At 35.8% G+C, this 24,584-nt stretch overlaps 1 long non-coding RNA gene and 3 pseudogenes across 4 annotated transcripts; 2 read left to right on the top strand and 2 right to left on the bottom strand.

Moving 5' to 3' along the window:
• The first annotated feature begins 938 nt into the window (after positions 1–938).
• Positions 939–8,028, top strand: LOC147521983 (cleavage stimulation factor subunit 50-like; annotated as a pseudogene). The gene is made up of 14 exons (XR_015211567.1): positions 939–1,324; positions 1,400–1,483; positions 1,542–1,669; positions 1,772–1,844; positions 2,517–2,600; positions 2,676–2,762; positions 3,214–3,284; positions 3,727–3,778; positions 3,877–3,934; positions 5,779–5,879; positions 5,993–6,147; positions 7,119–7,231; positions 7,382–7,437; positions 7,526–8,028. The product of XR_015211567.1 is annotated as a cleavage stimulation factor subunit 50-like (transcript).
• Positions 7,730–9,232, bottom strand: LOC147521982 (putative methyltransferase At1g29790 pseudogene; annotated as a pseudogene). The gene has a single exon (XR_015211558.1). The product of XR_015211558.1 is annotated as a putative methyltransferase At1g29790 pseudogene (transcript).
• A 758-nt stretch (positions 9,233–9,990) lies between these two features.
• On the bottom strand, positions 9,991–12,995 carry LOC147521981 (small ribosomal subunit protein mL104 (rPPR9) pseudogene; annotated as a pseudogene). Its single transcript, XR_015211535.1, has 2 exons — positions 11,373–12,995; positions 9,991–10,478 (listed from the first exon to the last, which is right to left on the bottom strand). The product of XR_015211535.1 is annotated as a small ribosomal subunit protein mL104 (rPPR9) pseudogene (transcript).
• Positions 12,996–19,179: 6,184 nt separating this feature from the next.
• Positions 19,180–22,643, top strand: LOC147521980 (uncharacterized). The gene is made up of 5 exons (XR_015194813.1): positions 19,180–19,291; positions 19,386–19,469; positions 20,769–20,873; positions 21,338–21,489; positions 21,754–22,643. It is a non-coding gene; the product is annotated as an uncharacterized LOC147521980 (long non-coding RNA).
• Positions 22,644–24,584: the final 1,941 nt, after the last annotated feature.

Here is a 24,584-nt window from a genome sequence, read left to right as displayed (position 1 = left end):
TAACTAATCTCCCGGGCTCTAATTTCCAAGGACTACTATAGGTGGTTGCATCTTGTCCTTGAATGAAGGCCTTAAATTATATTTGTTGAAATGAATGATTACAATTCTTCAATCAGATAGCATCTAGAAGATGGGAAAAAAATGGTACATTTGATTTTTCCTTCATGTTTACCTTCTTATAGTCCTAGAACAACTCTCCACCATCTGAAATGTAGGATTCTTTTAGCCCCCCCAAAAACAATCTTGTATCATCGGTGTCTTGTATCATTAAGTGTGTTGTAACCTCGTAATTATGTAAGAAATATCTTTAACTCAATTACGTTAGTAACTCAACTCACGAAGTGTTGATTATTATTATGTAACAGTTGTAGTTCCACCATGAAATATGTGGAAGATTTATTGATGCCCAAAAGTTAAGGCTATAGTATTTTGTGTTGGAAATTCGGGATAAACAAAAGAAAGAAGATATTTTAATTGGGGAAGATCGGTTTAAATTGGGAACCCTTAAATTCTACTACTTTAAATAGAAAATTTCAAGCCCTTCTTTCTAACTAACGGCTAGCCTTGGTGGTGCCGCTCCATTGATTGTTCATTTTGATGTTATATAGACACATTTTGTAAAACTATTGACACATTCATTTTTATAGGCGTTTTTTGACATTTGAGTTCTAAATCCAGTGTAACGTGGTTATGGAAATATGGATTTACATATGCAAAATCGTTCGTCATATATATGCAAATATGAAATTGATAGACATATGACGGGTTATGTAAATATAATTTTTATGCTAAATATAAAATGATATGACAACTTTAACACGATAATATAAGATATGTATCATCTGCCATATCACTATGTTGGATAAATATATCAATTTTCTGTGTCAATGTAGCAGCACCGCTAAACTCGAGTAACTAACCCTACTATTTATCTGATATACTCCCCAAAGACGGCCCAAAAAATATTTCGAACGCTTTCAAAGAAATTTCGATAGTTTCGGAACGAAATATGACGAGCCGGAATTCCGAATAAATGTCGACAACATCGAAACGGAAAAAAAAAGCGGATAAAAAGTTTCGAACATTCCGACTCTGAGAATCTAAGATTTCGTTTTGTGGAAATTTTCGAAAACGGAAACTTGGTCGGAATTCGAACAGTCTTTCGGGGAATATCGAAACTAAAATATGGAATTATAGAATTTGCATGAAATTTGATTTTGAAGAAATGGAAACAAGCTTAGAAAAGATTCTGCAAGATGGGAAGTTGCTTCGTCAAGTTAACAGTTTAATAGTTGCACATCTTCGTGATAACAATCTGAGTCAGGCAAGTTTGTTTATAACAATGTGTTTTTTTTAGTGTCAAATAATAATAATAATGTGAGTTCGATTGATTTAACAGGCTGCAACTGCGGTAGCGACTGCAACAATGACACCCTTGAACTTTGAAGCTCCTACTAATAAGCTTCTTGAGCTTGTTGCCAAGGTTTGCCATTGTAATAATTAATCATTTTTTATTGGATTTTTATATTGTTTTTTAATAGGGTCTTGCAGTGGAGAGGGACGAGGCTTCGAGGGGTTTGTCCCCCGCGACAATGCTTGATTCTGGCATGGTCATACCTGCTGGATATGGATCAGTCCCACCTCCAAAAGCCACTGCAGTCGATTTCAGGTAATTATATCGTCTTCATATTCTGTTTTGTGGATGCTAATTATGTGTTTCTGGAAAGAATTACAAGGAATTTTTTAATAATATCACATTTATTAAAACCAGTGTTGTGCAGGATATGAAAGGCTCCTCAAAGACTTTCTCAAAGCATGAGACGAGGCATGTCTCAGAACATAAGGTATACGTCTTTTAAATAAGTTGTATATGATCGTGTGTCAAGCTGAGTACCAGAGGTGCCAATTTTGAGCATGCTACATAGGAGAGATGAATCCCATCCATAGACCATAATCTGAAAATATTCATCTTTTAATCTAGTGATTATTTGGGAAAAAGAAATTCCGTTTGTCCTGTTCTAGTTTATCTCATTTGTGAAAAATCAATTAGTTTTCTAAACTCAGAATTTAGTTCTAATTCATCTAAAAAATTGAGAGTTCTAGTAAATAATAGTCCTAAACATTTGCATTTAGGCAAATAAAAAAGAGAAAAGATATGTTGGGCGAAATGAATGGGACCAAAATATGATTGAATTACCACGTGGCATGTCTTATTACATTCTACTTCGTTCTTGGTTGGGGATCATTTCCACTACTTGTTTATGTTCAAAACACCTTCCATGTTTTATGTCAAACATCATAAATATTTGTTCATAGCTTTTACAAATGGCCTTTGATGCTACCTAATAGTCATGATCATAGACCCATAGTTGGCAGTTATCATGATCATAGACACCTTCTAGGACGCTCTTCATGTTGTTGGATGTGCTTCATCCTACATATAATAATGCTCATGTATTTAACTAGATGTTATTTTTTTTTATAGTACCCATGGCTTATGCTGTTAAGTTGTGCAGAATGTTGCGAGGTGTGCAAGATTCAGTCCTGATGGGAGGTATGTTGCAACTGGAAGTGCAGACACATCGATTAAGCTCTTTGAGGTTGGTAAGTGTACTTTTTGAGTGCACATAACTGTGGCATGCAATTTGCATCTCATCAAAGTTTGTATTTTGTAGGTCTCAAAAATCAAGCAAATGATGCTGCCAGATACAAGGGAAGGACCCATAAGACCTGTCATACGCACATTTTATGACCATTTGCAGGTAAATGTCCTTCCTTTACATCATGATATAGATAGTTACGAACAAAGCAACAAACATCATACAAGATTATTGTAGGTACTAGGTACTAATCTGGTTACCTGATTTGTTGCAGTCCTGTGTTTAGACTCTTTATATTAACTGCTGTCTATTTTGTTTTCTCCTAAAAAACATAAATAGTCAGCATTTTTGCTTACATAAGTTTATGCTGATCCCTGCGGTGGAAGAATCACATACTTAGTTCACACAAGTAAAATTTTCTACAGTATAGATAGAAATATATAGGTTTCACTTTAATATATACAATAATATTTTCTTTTCATACTACAGATGATAACAATTCTTCTTATTACTATTTTTTTGATATGTCGTAAGCATGTGTTTTTCTGTTCTAGAGCTTTGTTTTTCTTTTATCATTAATCATATCATTCTTATTATTATTTTACATCTGCAGCCAGTAAATGATTTGGATTTCCACCCTCAATCTCCTGTACTGATATCTGGGGCCAAAGATCACACTATAAAGTATGTCTCTCTTAGTTTTCAAATCTTACCTATTACCTTTGTAAGTTTTTGCATTGTTTTGAGAAATTGTGTATTCGCGTGTACCTTTTCATGATTATTTTCTGGTCATATTAACAGAATTCTAAGAGACTTTACATGGAAGATAACTGAAAGAATTAGGGGCCATGTAGAATCCTTAACAAGTTAACATGGGAAGAAGGAATGAATAAACTGACTGAGTGCCTTTATAGTTTATACATAGTCCAGCTATAGTAAGCTTTTAACATCTGTAGATAAAAAAAAAGTAAAAAAGTTATTAAACTTCTTTGAAGATTTTATTTCCCAAACGAAAATATATTTTTGCTCCTACATCCTTTTGAATTCTGGTTCGTATGTTCCTTAACAGTCTCCAACATACTGCAAATTGTATATAATGTCTGATGTGTGGAAATGAAATACTCAGGTTCTTCGATTTTTCAAAAGCAGTGGCGAAGAAAGCTTTCCGAGTTATTCAGGTTCCCCATATCGTACTTTTCTGAATTTAGATTTATACTCAAACTTGGGAGTGGAAGATGGCTTACTTTATGCGGAACATGTTTTTGAAATGGTACAGGATACTCACAATGTTCGTTCTGTATCTTTCCATCCTTCAGGGGAATATCTTTTAGCAGGTAGCTATCATATTTGGCGTAGTTTTGTTGATTTATTTATCTACTCTGTGGTGTTATATAATGGGTTATTTAGCTTTTGGCCCCACTTTATATATGGATATTAGCGTTTGGCTCTTCTAAGTTGCTAAATTCGTTTTTGGTCCCAGTTCTGTTAGTTGAATCAGTCAACTTTAACTCCACTGTGAGTTGATTTTCTCATATTTTCGTAATGGCTCAAATACCCTTTAACAATATTTACCAATATGCTATTATGAAAATGGTCCACTAACTGAAGTGTATAGTAACAGACACGTGTCTTAATCAAAACGGTCCAGATCATAACAATCGAACGAATACAATTTAATCTAAGGACCGTCCTTATAACCCAATCTAACCACTCCTGCTCTCCCTTAATTGATCACTATTCATCTTCATCCTCCAAGTAATACAGGCTATACATTTCTCAACAGCTTAGAATTACAACCTCACCAAAATGAATACTTGACACAAAATGATCAACACTCTTGAACTATGCACACAGTAGTTTATGTTACAAGTGCCAGTGCCATTGCAATACATGGAATCCCAAATCCGAGACCCCAATTCAAGTTATCCTGGATGTAGTTCAAGACAAAGATTGTAACGGCTGTACCACCACATAAACCAAAATACCACGTCACCAGTTGAAAAATGAGCTCTTGGACTTGCTCTCAACTAAGTGACGTCCGTCAAATTGATCAGCTCCAAAAGCATGTACACATGGTTTATGCCCTGACTGTGCAATTGCTACTAGATACAAAGATGAAAAGAAAAAGAAGACTTGGAAAGAATAAGGGGATGCACAGGAGGTGCTGCTGCTGTTGCTGCCACTGTCCAGACAGCCAGGTGATCTTTGTTTGGGAAGAATAGCTGATAGTGTTAACAATGCAAGACCCTGTCGTCACTCATGCAAGGTTTAAAACAATTGAGTAAAATTCTACAGTTATCTACTTACTAGTAGATGTAGATGCAACCTACAATGCAAGTTAAACTCTACAAGTAAGAAACCAACTAAATTCTACAATGCAAGTTAAACTCTACAAGTAAGAAACCAACTAAATTTTACATATTATTCTTTTTTCATTGCGTATTATTTGCTTAGCATGTTGCTATAACCCAAAATCTTAAGTGATAAAACTGAACCCAACACAAAACCACCCACTTATAGGTGTTGCCTATTACTAGTAATCAACCCAGGCGGTGGTGGACTTCACAGTAGTAGACTAGTAATCAACCCAGTTGATGTTATCCATTTCGGATGGGTAGTAGACTTGACACAGTAGTAGACAAGAAGAAGATGAATAGTAACCATAGAAATAATAGAATTTCGAAATCGAAATGTAATGGAATTTCGAATCGAAATGAAATAATAGAATATTTTGTTACAATTTCACGTGCAAGTCACAAGAAGGGTAAAGTTGCCATTTTGAAGAATACATGTGGTGGAGTTAAAGTCGACTGATTCAACTAATAGAACTGGGGCCAAAAACAAATTTAGCAACTTAGGAGAGTCAAACGCTAATATCCATATATAAAGTGGGGCCAAAAGCTAAATAACCCGTTATATTATCTATAGTAATTTGACTCTACATGTATAAGTTAAGAAGGAGCATAGTTCTGTTCTGTAACTTTGATGCACATTGATGTTTGCTCATTGTCCATGGACGGAGTTATGCGAGTAAATTACATATGAGTTTGAATCCCAAGTTATACATTTCTCTGTATAATATGCATCCAATATGTAACTAAGTTCCATCACAAAACATACGCATGATACCTATTTTAAATATATCATGATTACTGATGTTGATGTTCCACATTTACAGGAACGGATCATCATATAGCACATTTGTACGATATAAATACTTTCCAATGTTACCTAACAGCAAATGACCCAGAGATAGGAGTAAATGGTGCAATCAATCAGGTACGTCATCTCATAAATTTTGTACTTAAGACTTAAGAGTCAGCATAAGTGGAACTGCATCAAGGTTCATTGCTCCAATCAAGTCAGTTAACTGGCATGTATATGGAATACAGGTAAGGTATTCATCTACAGGTGGCATGTACGTAACAGCATCTAAAGATGGTGCTATTCGAGTATGGGATGGAGTAACTGCTCAGTAAAAGCTTGCCATTGTTGGGGCACATGGTTCAGCTGAGGCTACCAGTGCAAGTTTTACCAAAGACCAAAGGTATTATCAACTTTTCACTTGGTTGAGACTTGAAAGACATGTTATTTGCCCTTAATTGCCCTAGAGTCTATGAACTGCACCTTGACTTTGCTTAGATGCCTGTTGACATAAATCACAACTGTAATGGAAAGGTAGGAAACAGAAAATGATCTGCTCTCTCTAGCACGATATATATGTATACTGGCATATGCTGTTCACAAGTCCCCTTTGAAGAGTATGCTTAACGGTACTGATAGCCGATAGTTAAAACGCACAATCAATAATGATTGGCAAAAATAATTAAACTGGTGCACATAGAATTCCTGAGCTGGAAAAAGAACTGACAAATTACTACTGAAGTGTTGAGATCTGGAAAATATTTGTTGGAAAACTTGTCTGTTGGACTTTGCTATGTGATTACAACTGTGAGTGCACTTCCACCATTCTTGTGAACATTATTTGGTTCACTTTGCTCCTTGGTCGAATTGCCTGTGAAATAATAGATACCATCTGTTGGCAACACATTGTTCAGGGTTTGTTGATTTTTGCTCTTTTAGTTTAGTTGAATAAATGATTCAGTCAGTGGGAGAAATTAGTATATTGTAATATGTCAGTGATAATCGTCCGATTTTAATGATTTAATGAGATATGATATGTTTAGACCTGATATCACCCGGCTACAAATAGGCATTTACTCACAATTTTGTTATAAAATATACAAAGATAAGAATTAGTAAATCTATTTGATTAAAACAAGTTCTGGCTTTGCCAACTAAGCTATGCTATAGTGGCAAGCTGCTATTCAACAAAAATCCTAGCTCCGCTGCTGACCCTGAGTGCATATACAAAACATCATCCTCTTACTTTAGCTGGTTTAGTGGTTCAGTAACACAACTACTACCTTTAGCATCCAATTTTGGTAACTGTATTTCATCCATTTTGTTAAGCTGCTGTCACTAGCTTTGATCTGTTTCCTTGTCTTGAACCACTAGGTTTATTTTGTCATCTGGGAAGGATTCCACAGTGAAGCTCTGGGAAGTTGGTAGTGGAAGACTGGTCAAGCAATATCTAGGAGCTACACACACACAATTACGTTGCCAGGTTTGTACATGGCTTGTGATAACTACTTCTTAGCGAGTCAAAGCATGGGGCATCCTTTGTATTTTTGTGTTTAGCAGTTCTAGGAAATTCCTAGTAGAATGGTCTTAGTGGCTTTCAGCATAAGAGTCATTGGTGAATTAATATCTGTTTGCAGGCTGTTTTAATGAAACAGAAGAATTTGTGCTGTCAATAGACGAACCAAACAATGAGGTTAGTTCACTTTCTAGTTGCTTTTGTTGTTGACTGACTGTACTATGTCAGTCCATTAGTTAGGTGTCGCTGATATAATGAGTTGCAGATTGTTATTTGGGATGCACTAACTTCGGAGAAAGTGGCAAGGTTCCCATCCAACCACATTGGTGCGCCAAGGTGGTTAGAACACTCGCCAACTGAGGCGACTTTTATTTCCTGTGGGACGGACAGATCAGTTCGGTACTGGAAGGAAGTTCTTTAGGTGCATTGTGGAGAAAGTGCTGCATAAGTAATTAGGTATTGATACCATATATAGTAGCAAGAAAGAAAAGAATATGAATATTGCGGTAGCCCTTCAACAAGTGCTGAAACCCATGGGTGGAAAGGGCAACCACAATCTTCCAGAGTCCTAGAGTTGAGAACCTTAGCTATTTTTCAATGTAATTTTTGTTTTTGATTTACTGGTATATTCCCTTAGAGTAGAGTTGCAAATTAGCTGTAATGATTGAGATGTAAACATCACCTCGAGTGAAAATTTGATTGACTTCTGATCGAGGTTGAGAATTTACAAATGTTATTATTGCTAATACAATTTTGATACATGGAACATGACTTTGCCTTATTACCTACGATTAACATGTGCACGGTGAATGGAACATAGCAGAGTTCTTGAATTGCGGGTATCATTCTTCCCGAAAACAAAATATTGTATACTTCAGTAACTGTAACCTTTAAGCTCTTAGGGGCTTCTCCAAAACAGCGGAAAAAAAACAGTTCATCCCCCTCATCTGATTTTGGAACCAATCTCCACATTAGTTTTCTTTATCCTAGTTTTGTAGACTCGCCAAAGTACAACTTCATGTCTTCTTTGCTGCAAAAGAAACGATCTATCCAAAGGATCCCTTTTGGCCGAATAACGCGATCCCAATCAAACAGAACATACTGGAGTATCTCCATATCAGTGTATTGTCAAAGAATGGCAACCTTGAGCCAACTGAGACATAGAGAGGAAGGAGACCTCTCAAAGCAATTACCTCATTGAAGGGAGCACCTAGATTCAGTGTAGCTGAAGCAATGGTCACATTTCTCTCCCTCATAATTGCTGCGAAAGTGCCAGTTGTAGGACTGAAATCCAACCCAATGCGTATTTCACCTGGTTTCAAGCTGAGGACTTCATTGATGGTGAACTCCGCTGAGGCAGTCACATTCGATGGTACCTCCCAACCTCGTTTGGAAAGGTTAAAGCAATCTGAACACTTGAAAAAAGCCTCTTCTTCGAACTGTTTGGTTGGAAATTAGGCAAGAGTAGTCTTTGCACTTGTAATGTGTCCACAAGATGTTAGTTCCTGCAGGTGTAATCCAAAGAGAGGAGTTTATAGGAAGGGGCTTACTATAACGTTGGGGTGACCTTGAGAAGCATCTCCTTCTTGGTAAAGGATCGCACCCACCTACTATGAGCTTCTCAGCCACCACCCAGTCATCAGGGCAGACCCCGTTAGTCTTGTAAGTCATGTAGTGGTCTATACTTGACGCCACACCAATGCATGGCAATCCAATAGATGGGTACAGTGCTTCAACACCCAGAAAATTTTTCTAAGTATAATTGCGAAGCTCTTCAGAATCGAAGACCCTCTCACCCATTGATCCTTCTTCGACTTCACCTTCCTCACTTTCACCTAGTTCTTCGTCCAGCTTACTTGTGTAATTTTGGTTAGTAGGTAGATCACCATATAAATGCCACAGTTTATCTGCAAGCTTGTCAACTGATACGGCAATGCCAAGTACTTGATCAGCAAACTTCACGACAGACGTAAGTTCAGTGTTTTCTGTATGTAACTGTCGCAATAAAACTCCAAGGTGGTTCTGTATATGTGACACCTGGGTTTGAAGGGCAAAAGGCAATACAATGTCTTCACGAGCAGTACTTCGAATGAAACTGAAGTAAGTTGGGTAGGATATATTGGAACTGATGATAATGACTAGGGTAACGAATAGAAGAGGATATAACAACTTGGGAAAGCATCTTGAGGACTTGGCAGTTATTTGTTTGGAACCCCAATTAGGTTGTCATAGTTCCTTGGTTGACTTTGAAGAAAGTCGAAGTTAAGAGTTCTCTTTTGCTATTACTATATTCTCTGTTCGATTTCCCAGGTGCTTGATCTTCAACTCTTCGTCCATGATGTTAGCACAGATGTGTTAATTTTTTAACTTCATGAATTGCTTGATGATATTTAATTAATATCAGATCTTCTTCCTAAGCAACATCAACTTTCTAGAGGAAGTAAAATCGAGGATTGAGGATTCAATGAGTATTTTGATCACCAGTTTTAATTGTGCATCAAGTCTAGTAAAGAAATACATAAACGACCTGAAGCACATGTAAAACAGTCTGTACCATTCCTGAACAGAAAAAAGGTGAAATCCTCCCCAAATCATAGGAGAAAAACTACTAAACCCACATCTGGTAAGTACTCTAAACACGATCAGATGACGAAAAACCACAATAGAATTATGAGCTTTAGCCTTTGGGAAACAGATAGAAATGTTTGCTTCAGCACAGAAATTGTGAAGTTCAGCAAAGCCAGAGATATATTGTGATAAAGCGTAGACGCTTTAAAATCATCGTCCTATTAGAAACAGTACTATGAACCTAAAAAAAATATGCCACAAAAAGATAGAAGTCTAAAGTCTGGACTTCACCTTATACCAAATGACGCACTGATGTTACAAAAGGTGGCAAAACCACTGAATAAAAACAATGAGACTAAAACGCAAACCAGTAAATATCCAACAAGGTGCTAACAGCATTACCATTTGTGTTTAAGTCACTTGAAACATTCTTTATTTTTCACAATCACGCTCTTACACCATTCACTAAGGCTTCTTTGCTGAGGCAACGCTTCTTAAGATGTTACCACTTCCTCAGCGATGTCGTCCTTCTAGGTTCCCATCTCTCCTTAGCCTCAAACTTATAAGCCGAACTTCATTCCAAGGTAGATGTCAAGGTTTCAGGATCTGTCCAACCGCAAGGTGCAGGGTCAACACACTTGAGAACCATCCTACAAAATAAACCAAAGAATTAGAAGGGAAGCAGAATAAATAAAAGGGATTTTCTTTCACCATTTCAATTAGATAAAAAAACCAAAGGAGGCAGAAAAGTAGATTCACTAACAAACCCAGAGGAGGCAGAAAAGCATAAACTAAAGGAACGCTTGAAAGGATGCCAGGGGAAAAATAATTTTACAAATCATTGGATTGGGATTTAGAAAAGCAAACACAACTCAAAAAGGCAATTCAACTTTGAGGGGTTATGTTCATATAAAATTAGGATAACAAGATGGAGATTTCATCGAGCATAAGATAAAAAAGTTATAGTCCTATGGAGAATTGTAAAATATGTTATATGTGACTATAGAATTCAAATCAACAACATAATTTTGTGAAGTTCACCAAAGGCAGACATTATCGAGGGAGAAAAGTGGGAATTTTCAACACATCATTCCAGTGCATGCAACTAAGAATTTAACTGAACCCCCATAATGAATAATAAGGTTCTGAAAAGAGAATGTGCAATACCTCAAATGATTCGACTATTCTATTCCGTTCACACATAATATCATTAAGTGTAATTGCTGGCTGTTGTAAATTGACAATTGAGAAATATTTCACTGTTACTGAAACTTCACTTTTGATGATACTAGCCTATAAGCATAATATTGTTATCTAAATTGTTTAGAGCGAGCCTGGTAACTAAAATTGCTGCTCCAGATGCTAAAATTACTTAAGGTCAGTCTTACTTTTGCATGTTAATGGAAGACAAAAAAGAAAATCAAATTTAAAACAAAACTATAAACTCTAAAATGCCAAAGGAAAGACTACAATAACAACAAGAGAAACCAAGTAAGTGGAAAACAACACTGTATGACCATACACACTTCCTTGAAGCTCCTTACCTCACAGAGTCCAAAGGTAGTTATGATCAAAAAGCTCTCCGCATCATTTTCGTTGGCTTCTTTACAAAACTCAGCCGAAGCTTTTTGAGAGTTTTCCTCTTCCTTGCCATTTTCTCTGGCAATGTCTCCCTCTTAGGTTTCTCACTCTTCTTAGTTTTAGGTTTCTTAGCAAACCTAGGATCCACTTTATAGACAATTGGTTGCACAGGTAATTCTTTCTTCATAGCTTCTCTAAAAAGAGTATTAGCTCGTTCCCCCCGACCATGAGCACCTAATTTACCTATCAAAAGGTCATACGTTGGGACCCCAGGTTTACAACCATCAGACTTCATCTTCTTAAAGATCTCCATAGCGTGATCAATTCGTTCAATGCCACACAATATCTTCAAAAACCCATAATACGCCTTCTTATCAATAGCATCCCCAAACCCCGCAGACTTCATTCGATCAATCATTTCATCACCTTCCCCAACTCTCAAGAGCTTGAAAAAGACTCCTTATCATTACAAGATAAGTTGTTGAATCAGGAGCACAGCCCCATTCCCCATTCTCTCAAACAAATTCAACGCTCCTCCTCAGTCTTCGAATCTTACAAAAATTATTAATAAGCACATTAAAAGTCTCTGTATTTGCGAGGTATCCCCGCAACATCCATTTCGATAAGAATCTTCTCAGCCTCCCTTGCAACCTAAACGGATCCTTTTTCCTACAAAGCTTACAAACACAATCTAAAATCGAGTTATAAGCCAATGTACCTAACTCGAACCCTCCCCTATACATTTCCCCGGCTAACCTTTTCGCCTCGTCTAACTTCCCATCCACACACCATCCCCTAACAAGTATATCACAAGTAACTTCATCAGGAAAAAACTCGTTAGCAAGACTTTTTACCATTTTCTCAGCATGACTAGCAAACCCATGATCACAAAGAGCAGTAACAACCAACTTAAGCGAATCACGATCACGAACAAACCCATACTCTTTTTCCATTCTCTCGAAAAACGCAACTGTTTGACTATCTCTACCAGCTCTAACTAGTCTATCAATACAAGACGCTAACGTTTTCGACCCGGTAATACCTTTGCCACTAACAAGTACATCATGAATCACCTTAAAATCTTTTCTCCTACCAAAGTAATCAACAATGTATGAGAATGTCTCGTCGTCGTGTTTAAAGCCGGGTCGGGTTGAAACCCATTGATGAAAATCAAGAACAGAACGACCCGCTTCGGAACTTTGGTTTAAAACTTGGAGATAAAGAGATGGAGTTAGTTGAATGTATGAGAAATGAAGATCTAAACGTTGGGGCAGTGGAAGAGAGTCTTCATTTGTGTGTTTGAGGAGTTCTTGGGTGATTTCTTTGGAAATGTTTTCAGTGGTTGGAAGGTGTTTGTTGTTATGCTCAAATGAAGGTGGTGTGGATGTAGACAAGCTTTTAGGATACAGAAATAATGGGTTTGAGAAATGGGAGGAAATGGATTTTGAGGAATGAGTTAGAAGTGATGATGAAATATTTTGGGATTTGATTGAAGGAGTGGAGATTGTACAAAGGAGAAACCTTCGAAGATGAGAAGCTCTCCACATTTTATTTTATTATTATTTTTTTTGGTTTCACTGTGAAGTGGATTTAAGACCTAAACTAATAAGCTCGGGTCTATAATTTGGTCCAACTCTGTTCAACTTAGCCCAATCCAAAGTTTTGCTTCCAATAACATTCCACAGTTTTGATTGGTGGTGTTACTGCCCAAAAAAACTGTGTTACTACCCAATAGAAATGTGCTGTTTGTGGACAAGTCTGTCCACAAATTCGGACTCTATTATTCGACAAAATATGAGGTACAAAAATCACTATTTAGTGAAAATCTATTTTACAATTTCATGATTTTTGATAAATTGAGAAAATATGTTTTCAACGTGGGTCATACATTGCAAACCTCTATATTATTCTCCAATTACGTACAAAACACGCATTGACTTTGTGGAATCAGAAAATTGGCGTCCTTAGTACCGTAGATGGATCATCATATCATATTTTGTTCCATGGCAGTGAACTTCTTTTCTAATTCATCAATAAATATATTTTTGCTCACAAAAAATAAATTATATATATTTTTATCCATATACATTTGTAGTTTGCTATTGGTTAGTTCTAGTACTATTTTTTGTTTCAAAAATTGATGGTGTTAACCCTGGCTCCGCCCCTGCTAGAAAACCAAAACAAGTAGTAGATCTCCTACAGTACTCCTACTATTATTGTAAATTTATAATGATGATTAAGTGTGCAACAATGAATAATTGATGATGATTAATGTAAGAAGAGACAAAATCTTAAAAGGACATACTCCGGTAGGGGTGGGCAATGGGCGGGCCCTAAACATTTTTAAAGCCCTTTTAGATAACGGCCGGCTTTAGATATTAAAGTCAAGATAAAATGGTCGGGCCGGTCACAAGTCTAAATTCAAGCCCCGAAATCTAAATCCCAAACGATCTTAGCCCTCTTTGGGGCTTTAGCTCGGGCTTTAGGGTAGGCCTATATATATTTTTTTTTTTACTACATGGTTTTAAAACTCATTTATATTACAAAATGCATACAATAATCTACAAACTCAAAGTCCAACCAATCTAAGTAATAATCCCGTATAAGTCCAAAAATTTAAAATACATCCACAATCTAATGAATCAAGACATCGAGAGTTGAATTTGTTCTTCCTCAGACTCAAACCCTCACTAAAATTACATTTAACATTGAAATACATGTAGACAAATAATTATATTATCATTTTAAAGGAAGGAAAGTAATAGATATAAAGAAGAAACATAATATATAGTTTTGGTTAAGGGTCAGAAGTTGTTAAACTATTTGTAATATCATAAATTATTTCTATAATAGATTCAAACAAATATAATATTACCTTTTCTTCTAATTTAAAAGTGATTCAAGCTTTGTATATGGAAATGTAAATATTGGCTTTTGAACAGTGATGGAGAAAGGTTTGAGATTATAAATGTCATTTTTCCGACAAAGGGTGTTTTGGTTTCTATGTTACAAATGTCCGCTCGTATTTTTGCTTTAATGGTGTGGAATGAAACCTTTAGTTTTAGACTGGCTTGGATGTGAATAAAAATATAATTTATAAGAAATAAGTGAGAAAAGAAATTGAGAATAATAAGTTATGGACTTTGACGATGATCAAAGGAATAAAGTCTTATTTTTATTAAAGCTAGTGCTTCATTGTTCTCACGTAGGCTGCTAAGTCGACAAGTTTTGTTATATAAAACAAGTTATTGGAAGTACCCTTGGGTGTAAGTGATAATAAACTGAAAAACAATGTTATTTTAATGAAAAATATTTAACAAAAGAGTTGAATGACATTATGGTATGTGTATTTATAGTGAAAGTATAAACATGGCTAGGTTAGGGCTGGTTAGGCTTTGGTTAGGGTCCGCCTATGTTTTAGAATCTTAGCCCCTAGCCCCGCCTTAAAAGCATTAGGTAGAGGCCCGCCCGCCCTAAACTCGTGAGGGCTTTAGTTGTGAGGGCTTTATAGGGCTTAGGGTCGGGTCGGTCAGGGCCGGGTTAGGGTCGTTAGGGCCAAATTCCCACCCCTATACTCCGGCCATCTCTTATGTAATCTTTTTACAAACTTCAACAAAGATGATGAAAATATATAATGCAATTCACAGCGGTGAGAAACACCAAAACCTGACATGCATGCTGCATGCATGAGACAACTCTAAAGCCCACTACAAACAATCTAACATCGTATGTACGATGATACAATCTTACCAGCATGAATATTATCGAAAAAAAAAATCTTACCACCATGAAGAATAAGATAGTCACATCAACTACATACGGCCGGAATTTAAAATATCATAGAGCTACTCGTGTAGCTATATGGAGTTATGGACTAGTAAGGCAGGACTGGGTTAACTGGGTTCGGCAGATTCGCATGACGTTCATCTTGATCAAAGTTGGTCTCGGAGCGCACATAAACGTACACCGATACGAACAAAATAAGTGAGAAGAACACGTAGGGAATGAACTTCAACTCAGGTGGGAGAAGAACCCAGATGTATATAACAAATACACACACCAAAGCAAGAAATGAAATTACAGAAAGATATTCACTAATTCGGCGGTGCATTTCATGGAGAGAGAGGCAGATGCCTATAACGGAAGCAGTGAATACAATAGCATCCAGTATGATGAATGTATTATAGAGCCTTTGATTCAGGAAATTTTTTTTGGCAGGAATGTAACTGTTTCCATCAGCCGCACCTAAAATCGCAAGAAGTACAGCAATTGACATTCCTAGGAGAACCTGGTGTGCTGCAAATGGGTTTTTTACCATCAACTTCATATTATTAGGAAGAAAAGAAGAATAAGAGTATTGTCTTGATGGATGGTTTAATGCCGTAGTTGAGCTCATTGACTGGTTTTCGCTTAGAAGCGTTAACGTGCTTGTCTGAGTAACTGGAATTGGAGCAACTGGATTTAGGAATTCGGGGGTGGACGTGGAAGCAAAGTTTGAGGGGGTAAATAGTTGCGCAAATGTGTGTTTGGAATATTTGAGGTGGCGGCTATGGATGGACCCATCAATGTCTGTGTCGTTGTAACAGGACTCGTCACTAGATTGGTAGTCGGGGTTACTGATGACTGCGTAAGAGCACTTTCCATCACTGCGATGGACTCGTCAGCCTGAGTAATAGGAATAGGAGACGGTGGGGTTGGACGGTAGGATCTGAGCAAGTAATCCACTGATCCTGAACAGACACCCTTAATCATTTCATTCCATCTGTTCAAAGAAATCAAGGGTGGTATATATATATATATAATATAATAGATTAATATATAGCTGCTCTCAAGGAGGGGAAATGAAAGGGGTGAGTTCTAAGTTGTGAAGATGCAATCTGAATGCTCGATCGTTTTAATTTATAACCTACGAGTCTACGACAAGTCAAAACGACAGTCACAAGATTTGCTAAACTTTGAACCAAGCTGGATGCTTATCTTGTAACACGTTGAATATAATGAGCCATCTCAAATAATATATGAACCTTGTCTTAATCGTTGGTGGCCCATGAGCCATGAATAATATATGAACCTGTCTTAATCGTTGGTGGTGGCCCATGAAAGATATATAGTTTCCCATCGCATGGGTTTTGTGCAAAGCGAGGTAAGATCGACGATACGTATATGAGTATATCTTTGTTTTTTATAAGTTAAGAGTCATCTGGAAGCTCTAAAAAGTGAATCCCAGTGCCACCATAAACTCTTCACAATACTCCCCGATTTCAAACCAATACTCACGTACATCTTAATCGTTGGTCTAGGTGGAACTGAACATCTGAAACAATTCACACATACAACAAGTGGACTAAGACATCTGGGTGGGCCTGAAACAAATCATTCCAACGCATTAACAACCATTTCTATGAGCGTTGAATTAAGCATGTATTAAGAAAAAACATGTATTAAGAAAGGGCCCCGGTATTAGCATCACATAAATGGGACTAGCACCCTTTTGACCAATTCAACAGTACTAACACCTTTCTATTAAATACACAAAAAGCACTAACGCCAAGCACCTGCCGCGGGATCGCACAATCCACGGCATCAGGTTGCAGTGAGATCCTATATCCCACGGAAGGTGGCTGTCGTGGGTGGTTTTTTTTTTTTTTTAACTCTTTTTTAAAAGGCACCATAAAATAAAAAGTTAGTTGCCGCGAGATGATTTTGTTTACTAAAATAGAGTTTTTGCTTGTGTTAATTATCAAAACTCTTCTTCATTAATTTGATTACAAAATTTTCTTATAGCATATGAAAATATTTGCCGCCAGATAGCAAAATTATGGCTCAATTGTATATTTTTTTTGTCATGGTTTTGGTGTTGTTCTTCGAGTGTATAAAAAAACTTTAAATAAGAAAATGAGGTATCTATATGTCGTGTGTGTTCAATACGCAAAATTTGAAGTGAAAAAAAACAAAAAACACAAAAATATGCCGCAAAGAATAGCGTCTTGAGGCCGTGGGATATCGCGATCTCATGGCAACCCGATCTCAGTAGATTGCGATCTCGATCTCGACGAAGGTGATTGCCGTAGAACTATGGGCATGTGGGGTGTAAAAGGACATATAAGGAATAACCATTATTGTTTAATTTTTGTCAAAGGGGTGCTAGTCCCATTTATCGGGGTGTCAATACCACGCCCCTTAAAAAATTTCTCGACAATTTGATAGAAAAAGCTAAATATGTATGGCGTTAAGAAAGGGGCTGGCTATCTTGACAGCTCCAATTGACAGCTTATCTTGCCAGCTCGTCACATCCGTTCGATCCCATCTAATCCAATGGCCAGATCATGCACCCAAACAACTAAAGAATATAACGGGGGCAAACTAGTCATTTAACTTCTTTGATCAATAAACCCAAAAAAAAACGCACAAACCTCTCCCTTTCTCACTATCTCTCTCCTCTCCAACAGTGAAGATGACGAAGTGGTTTCCTCCCCCTCAACAACGAAAATGAAATCCACTACCACTACAGAGAAATGACTAGAGAGACCCACCACCACTCAAGAACAAGAAACCCACCACCACTACAGAGAGAACCACCACCACTACAGATCGAGAAACTCATCACCACTACAAAGAAACCCACCACCACGTTTGATTAACTCAAAATATGTAAGTTTTTTTTTTTTTTTTTTTTTTATTAACTCTCTTTTCTTCTATTATGTAGTGTTTGAGATGAATGTTGAGTTCTAAATTGGATAAATTGATGTTTTTGTTATGATAAACAGTGGATTTCAATGCAATTTAATTTGACACTAACTTATCTTGTAAAGTGTTGAATATAATCTAACTACTTTAAAGAGAATAGCTCGGTGAACAGTGGATTTTTCCGGTTATACTCCTATATGGGTTTAATTATTACAATTAAAGTCAAAAGGGTATTATGTAATAGTATAGGTGAGGGAGGGGTAAAACCGTCAATTTCTACAGTGAAATTCACATGTTTCTCTCTCATTTTAGTACATTGCCTTCAGTTTTTCAAAAAACTACGAGATTGCTACTGACCGAAAATTGGATTTTTGTGGTTGCCCGACCCAAACTAGCTGACCGCCCACATTTGATTTAACACCTTGCCATCAGTTTTGTAAACAACTAAACCAAGGCCCAAAATATCGTCGATATATCTGATATATTGCCGATATATATCGTTTTTTTTATACACCGATATGGATATATTCGATATATCTCAACCGAATATTGAATATTTTTTTCCCGATATATATTGCAATTTCCGATATAACGATATATATCGACTGATATATACAATATATCCGATATAAATTGTTGACTTTGACCTATATTGTTGATTTTGACCAAATATTATTGATTTTAATCGATATAATCGATGATATTTATGATATATCGACATACAAAACAAAATTTTGACTGTCAACAAAAAAATAAATGTCCCTGATATTTTTGATATATCCGATATATATCGGTTTTTAGGTACATCAAAATATGCACCGAATTCGATATTTTGGGCCTAGTTACGAACATTCATACAAGAGAACAGTCACAACACTTGAACCATAGTACAAAATATCGTGATATATCACGATATATCGCGATAAATATCTAGATTTTAGAGATGGGTATATAAAAATCGCGATATTAGTTTGGATAAATACCAGTGTAAGTATCGACGATATTTGTGGATATATCGTGATATTTTGACGATATAAAAAGTTTTTGTTTTAATCACGATATTTTCGAATATAATTGGTGGTGGTGGTGGTGGCGAGGGAAAGAAACTTGGGAGGAGTATGTCCATTGAGCACCTGGAGTTGCTGATCATACGGAATATTGGACATTTGAACAAATATCAAACCTTAAGATTGAGGTACCTTTTTTGCCTATTTCCACTGCTATTCTCTGTGGTCTAAGTGTCGCCTTCATGCGTTTGTGCAGTCTAACCTTTTCTTCGGGGTCCTCAGGCAATTGCAAACACACCGTCTTTTATATTCCTATGGGTTGGTGATGGTGTGGGTCTTGAGCAGGGCCGACAGTGCCTAAGAAAGGTAAGTATTGTTTGGGTATATAAACATATATCATCACATGCGTAAAACACATTTTCGTAACTGAATTTTGAGTTTGATATTCTCGTATTCATTTCACTAGTCATTAAATCAAACATTCAAACCAAGAACTCTTAATTAACAATTTTCAACATGTCCTCCGTCCTCTTTAATCGTCAGTGACTCAGTGTCAACATTTTTTTTTTCTCTTGGACTATTTATACATACAGAGAAATATTTCTTTTTATGTTTTGTGAGTGTTTTTGTCTCGAACTCTCTGGCCCTCTCATTGTATTATTTCGGTAAAGACCATCAGGTTTCACAGTATTACTGTTGGAGTTTCAGTAACTGGGTTTTAGCTTTTAAGTTTGATATATTTTCTCATACTCGTTTTACAAAGTCCTTATATCAAATAAGGAGCTCTTAGTCTATGAAGCACCGACACTCCTCTAGGGGCAACTGGCAACGTATCCGACATCGGCACTCCCCAACATGCTTCCAACACATGTCCAATACTCGATTTGGAGTGTCGGATTTAATAATTAATTTTTAGAATTTCAGACACTCTGTGGACATGCTGGGGACACTTCTACAGTTTATTCTTATTTTTTAAAAAGTGATTAAAATACTTAAAAGAATACATGACTTGGTAGGGGTTTTTGAAATAGGAAAAATGAGGCACAATGCATGAATGCACTTGATGATTGCCAATTCCTTTTTATAAATATTTGTTATGAATCTTCTATAATTGTTATTTCTTTCGTTGGCATTAGCTTGCATTTTTGGACATGTCCAAAACTAGAGTTCATATTTTGATTTAAATTTGTCCATGACGTATCCGTGTCCTATCTTTTTGAATGATGTCGTGTCGTGTGTCAGTATCCGTGCTTCATAGCTCTTAGTTATCCCATTTTTAACATCATAATATGGGTTCTCTTTAGAATTTTAATTGTTCATGTCAATGATTCTTCTCTTGGAATATTTTGATGTTTTCTTTTGTACCTCATGGAATGTCTTATCACAATTGCCCTCTGGCCGCTCTTCTCTTTTTGCATTATATTGCAAAGTGCCATCAGGTTTCACAACAGCATTGCTGTTGGAGTTTCCTGATGGAAACAATGAACTCTCTTTAATTCTTATTATAATTCTAACTGAAAATGATTCAGATTTGATGGAGTCACCCACCATCATTCTTGGATTGGAATGATTCCTGTGACCAAATTGGATATTATTTATTGGATACTTGGATAGTACTTTTGTACTCTGTAATTCTGTATATAAATTGTAATGTTGTTTATGCAGTGGGGATTCCGGAGGTGTGAGGATATATGTTGGGTGAAGACGGACAAATCTAATGCAGCTCCTGGTCTGCGGCATGATTCTCACACTTTGTTTCAGCATTCAAAGGTTGGTTATATCTTCTCCTATGGTTTTTGACATTTGTCATTATTGGCTTCCACACATAGAAGTGCCGTTATCACTCTTCAAGACAACTCATTTATTACTTTTCGAAAGTCTCTTATCTGTAATGTAGGAAGATTGTGGGCATAAAAGGAACAGTACGTCGTAGCACGGATGGTCACATTATCCATGCAAACATTGACACGGATATTATAATCACAGAATAACCTCCTTACGGTGTGTATATGTCATACTTTACTAGAGTATGACAACAAGTTTTGATGATTTCACTCATTGTCATGGCCCAGTGCATGTTTTTGTATACATGAATAGTAAAGCATGGATATCGGATTAACTATTCCTGCTTCATTTCAAATTATATATTTTATATTTCACTCCATTGTGTATCAATATTATGCTTATATTGTTGCTGAGCATGGTGCTGAATTTTGTAACCAATTGAATGGCAGGTTCAAGTAAAAAACCGGAATATATGTATCGGATTATTGAGCATTTCTCCCTTGGGCGCAGGAGACTTGAGCTGTTTGGTGAAGATCATAACATTCGGTCTGGTTAGCTGATTGTAGGAAAAGGATTATCTTCTTCAAACTTTAATGCAGAGGTAAAGTATCTAACGAACCCACCTTTCTTTCCTCTTAAGAGCATGACACAAGATCAATTGCATGTTTAATCCTAGGGAGTCAAAATCTGATTTGCTAAATCTTTTTGGTTGTACTTGTATCTTGTGTCTGACTTGGAAAGGGGGCATGACACAAGATCAATTGCATGTTAATCCTAGGGAGTCAAAATCTGATTTGCTAAATTGTTTTGGTTGTACTTGTATCTTGTGTCTAACTTGAAAAGGGTTTTCCCTAAAAAAATGCAGGGTTATATCAGGAACTTTTGTGACAAGGATGGGAAAGTTTGGCAAGGAGGAGGAGGATGGAATCCACCACCCGAAGCACCTCATCTAGTGCTGACAACACCTAATATAGAGGGCCTCCGACCTAAGTCTCCAATTCAGAAGAATCAGCAACAGCCGCAGTCATCGTCCCTCTCCTAGACAATAGTCACTTCAGTTAACAAGAGACCTGCAGCAACCTCTCCACAGAATCGCACTATTCTGAGCCTGAACCAAGAAGGTTCCAGCTCAAACGCTTCAATGCCGGTCCGGTGGACATCACCAATGGTTGGCATTAAAGCACCAGATACAGTGAACGTGGTCCGAGATGACAAGTCGTTTGATGGTTATGGATATGAGCCGTCTGGCGGACAAGCAATTGGAGACCAACTAAATTTTGTATCTCAAGGAGCCAATAATTTGTTGTAATTTAAACTATAGTATAGCACCCAAATGGTGTGCTATTGAGGTCTGTAACTCTTTTTTCCTGATAAATGAATGGGAAGAAAGCCCTCGATCTGTATCCATTATTAATTTTGTGCGTCTATGCTATTTTGCTTTTTGTTGGTGATCATTTTCCTCAAGGATAAGAAAAACCAAAAGAATCACAGGGGAGGCTAGTGAATCTCCTGCGTAGCTCTACTCTCTCCTCGGGGCGAAAATATGTTAATTTTGTCATTTTAAGGTGTTATTTCCCAAGTCCTTGACTATCATTTCATTTTGTGAGTCCAGAATGTTACCAGAGTAGTAATTTGTTGTATCTCATGTACTATAATTTCATTTTGTGTAACTTTCATTTATTTTATTTAATGTATTTTGTTATGAAAGTGGATATTTAATGTGTTTGTTGAATATCTTGGAAGTGGATATATATATATATATATAGTGGAGTATATATATACATATCTTGGAAATGTTGAATCAATGAGAATTGTATTATTTTGATTTTCAGGTTATGACAGGATTTACGTGTTTTAAATGTCGAAAATACAGAGGAGATTCTGTCGGATTTTATAAAATAAAAATGATGATTTATCATTGATTTTAATTAATTAAAATTGAACGTAGTCCTATTAACGCCTTGTAATATTTCTTTAATCCTGAGGCGCTACAACCAGTGTAGTAATTTGTATGACTTTTTAAATATTTGAAATTTCGAATGACTTTATAACGACATATAATCATCCTAAATATGTACAAAGAAAATATTAAAAGTATGACCACATTCAAAGAAAACTAGAAAGTAGGCCCGTGCATACGCACCGGCTCTTTTGCAAACATGTTCAACAATCATAATTATATACATATAGAAATTTTCTAACAAATCATGATTCCCGTTTTAGCCGCTAACCTATTGTAGTTTCATAACAAATCGTTTTAATTTTATAACAAATTGTTTTAATTAAGTTTTATAAATCCATTTTTAATCCCGTTTTAATAGTTGACTTAATTTAGAAATATAATTTCCGTTTTAATAGGAGAATGATTTTCATTTTAATTAGATATGCTATATTTTTCCTTTTCAATAGGGAAGGAATTCCCGTTTTAATTAGAAGTGTTAGAATTTCTTTTTTCTAATAGAGGAGGAATTTCTGTTTTAATAGGAAATTGATTCCCATTTTAATTAGAAGTGTCTAATAAATAGGAAAGGAATTCCCGTTTTAATAGGAGATGATGACGTGGAATTTTAATAGAGCTCAAAAAATACCCTTTGTGGGAGCTTTAATATTAAGACTAGAAAGTAAACCCGTGCATATGCACCGGCATTTTTAAAAACTTGCTCAACAATCATAACTATACATATAGAAATTTTCTAATTGACTAATTCGTTATTCATGTTTTCGTTGCTAATCCGTTTTAATTTCATAACAAATTGTTTTAATCAAATTTTAAAAATCCGTTTTAATTTCTTAACAAATTGTTTTAATTAAATTTTAAAAACTAATTTTTTTTATTGGGAGAGGAATCCAATTTTAATTTAGAAGTATGATTCCCATTTTAATTAGAAGTGCTACAATTTTTCTTTTCAATAGGAGAGGATTTTCCATTTTAATAGAAATTGATGAGGTGGAATTTTAAGAGAGCTAAAAAAATACTCCTTGTGGGAGCCTTAATTTCCTAACAAATTGTTTTTATCAAATCTTAAAAATCCATTTTAATTTCTCAACAAATTATTTTAATTAAGTTTTAAAAACCCATTTTTTAATTTGGAGAGGGATCCTGTTTTAATAGTTCATTTAATTTAAAAGTGTGATTCCGTTTTAATAGGAGAATGATTATTGTTTTAATCAGAAGTGCTATAATTTCTCTTTTCTAATAGAGGAGGAATTACCGTTTTAATAGAAATTGATGATGTAGAATTTTAATAGAGCTAAAAAAAATACTCCTTGTGGAGCTTTAATTTCCTAACAAATTATTTTAATCAAGTCTTAAAAATCTATTTTAATATCTCAACAAATTATTTTAATTAAGTTTTAAAAACCTATTTTTTAATTGGGAGAGGGATCCCGTTTTAATAGTTGATTTAATTTAAAAGTGTGATTCCGTTTTAATAGGAGAAAGATTATTGTTTTAATCATAAATGCTAAAATTTATCTTTTCTAATAGAGGATGAATTTCTGTTTTAATAGGAAAATGATCCCCGTTTTAATTAGAAGTATCTAAATTTTATTTTTTCAATAGGAGAAAAATTCTCGTTTTAATAGGAGATGATGATGTGGAATTTTAATAGAGCTTGAAAAATATCTCTTGTGGGAGCTTTAATATTAAGATATAGATAGATATAGATAATTTGTGGATATTTTTTGCGATATTTG

Source organism: Coptis chinensis, chromosome 1 (genome assembly GCF_015680905.1).
Source record: "Coptis chinensis isolate HL-2020 chromosome 1, ASM1568090v1, whole genome shotgun sequence".
Classification (NCBI taxonomy): domain Eukaryota; kingdom Viridiplantae; phylum Streptophyta; class Magnoliopsida; order Ranunculales; family Ranunculaceae; genus Coptis; species Coptis chinensis.
This window is presented reverse-complemented; position numbering and strand designations above follow the sequence as displayed.